Here is a 2,500-nt window from a genome sequence, read left to right on the forward strand (position 1 = left end):
CACAGCGAGGCCAGCATGGCATCTTTTGTGGGTTCTGCCCGCAGCTATGATGAAATACAATTAAAACCCAAAGCTGGAGCAGCCTCAGAGGACGAGCAGCTGGTTGGCTTTGGCTGTGGACCAGAGAGCAGCTGGAGGGAGGTGTGGGACAGGAGGGCTGACGGCTACGCTGCCTTCATCATGAGAACTAAGTGTTTTCAGGGACTCAGATGTACAGACTGCAGCAGTAGCTGATAAGGAAACAGTCGGCCTCTGTCTCCTCTTCACCAGTTCCTGCCTCAAGTGCACCTGATGAAGACACCAGTAGGTCTTCTTCATCACATTCGTCACATGCTTTTTACCACAATAATGTATGTCTAATGTAGAAATACATTTCTGTCCGGTTGTTGTTCTGTCCTTGTGGTCCCACCGTGCCGACAGTGAAGAGACCTGTAACCATTCCTCCTGAGCTGCAGGTTCTGGTGACAGAGGTTGCTCATCCCAACAAACTGAGTTCTTTCAGCGTGAACTTCAGCTAACCGAGCGCAGAGTGGAAGACAGAGCGGAAAAGAAGAGGAAACTGCCGGACCCTCAGCCTCGAGGAACAATGTGTCGTTTCTGTCACACAGAGCTGAAGCAGGGTCCAGACACACACACACACACACAGACACACACACAGACACACAGACACACACAGACACACACACACACACACACACACACACACACACAGACACACACTCAGGATTCCCGGGGGGGAAACACATTCACTGTCCAGCTAAGGTCCTTGTGTCATAAAGACATGACAAAGGAAATGACGTGGAAAGAATTTGAGGCCTCACCGTTCAATGTGATGGAGAAAGAGAGGGTGGACGGCAGAAAGAAAAAGATAGCTGAGGTCATACATTATCCATCTGTTGTTCTGTTCTTCACATTTTGTCCCAAAGGTCCAGTGTCTAACATTTATTTCTTTATTTATTATTATATTGATTTGTATTGTTTGTTTTATTGTGTTCTTGTTAGAATGAGACGTGTTTATCTACAGAGAGAGAGCGGGTCAGCTTCCATGGAGTTTGCCATGTTCAACCACCGTGTTTCTACAGTAGCCCCAAAGGGACAAACAGAACACTGGCTCTAGATAGAGCCTTTCACATTTCACATGTTTCTGTGACACCATAGTTTCTGGGGAGGGGGAGGGGAGGAGCCAGTGAGTTGCAACTACACCACTAGATGCCAATAAAGGCTTCACAATGTCCTTTAACATAAACGCCGTTCGACCACGGAGCATTGCATTCTGTGAAATTACAACTGATTAATCTGATTGATTTAGTTGTTTCCTTGTATATATTTATAATTGATTATTGGATATAAAACTGATTGAAAGATTGATTATACTTGTTTTAGCACTCTTTAAATTGCACTGAAGACAGAGGACAGTGTGGACAGATTTAATAAAACAATGACTTTTAGCACAGAACTTGTTTCACTTGATTTCATCTATAAAGCTCTGGTCAGCTCATTTCCATTATGAATAATAGTATTTAATTCACCTTTGAATGCTAAAGAAAATCAGTCTTTATTACAAGTATAATTGAGTATAATATTACGTATTATATTGATACTATAATTGGGGTGTTCCTCCATAAAATTCTCAATACATGAATACAAACAATTATTACATACTTTAGACTGAAATCATGTAGATTTTAATGTCAAATTTAGAATAAATAAGTTAGAAGTTAGAAAGACTCATGAAGCACAGAAAGTCACACAAGCAGCCACCTCACTGTTGGCGGATGAGTCAGTGAGCGTGATGGATCAAACTCCGTCTCTGACACCAATACCGAGACCGGCAGAGCCAAGCCAAGAGTCCTCATGTGTCCGGAGCGTCGCGGCTCAACTGCACACTTCCCACCAACAGGAGGAACAAGCTAGCTTTGACCAAGACAAAACTTCTACACCGAAAACACGGTACTCTGGAGTCACAAGACGCATAAGCCCGGACTGCAAAGTGAAAAACTATAGAACCCTTAGGGTTAGAATAAAAAATATATAAGTAATTATTTAAATTCAATATTTACCAGTGTGTTTGAAATTCAACCGGGCTTCAGCCACACATTTTTATGTCATTCATTATTCAAAATGTATGATACAATATGTCGAAGATACAAAGAATACAATTCGAACAAGAATTTGGCAACATAAGTTTAATACTCTGAACAAAAAGGAAATTGAGACCACTGGTAGATTACTTCCTGGTATATGGCTGGCCAGCCGAACGCGTGTCAGGACTCCAACACAATTCCTCTTGGACAGACGCAGGAAGGAAAAAAGCAGAGAAGAAAAGGAATTGAGTCCTTAAAAACTATGGAACCAGTAGGACTTAACCCTCCCGCTGAGGCTCTGACGGCTAGGCGCATAGGAATGGGAGGATGATTCGGGGACACGTAGACCCACCGAGGGCAGCGGGAGGGTTAAGATATGAATGGGGCCTGACCATGAAGAGCTTATTTTGGGGCTT

The sequence above is a fragment of the Dicentrarchus labrax genome, unplaced genomic scaffold, assembly GCF_905237075.1.
Source record: "Dicentrarchus labrax unplaced genomic scaffold, dlabrax2021, whole genome shotgun sequence".
NCBI classification, from domain to species: Eukaryota; Metazoa; Chordata; class Actinopteri; family Moronidae; genus Dicentrarchus; species Dicentrarchus labrax.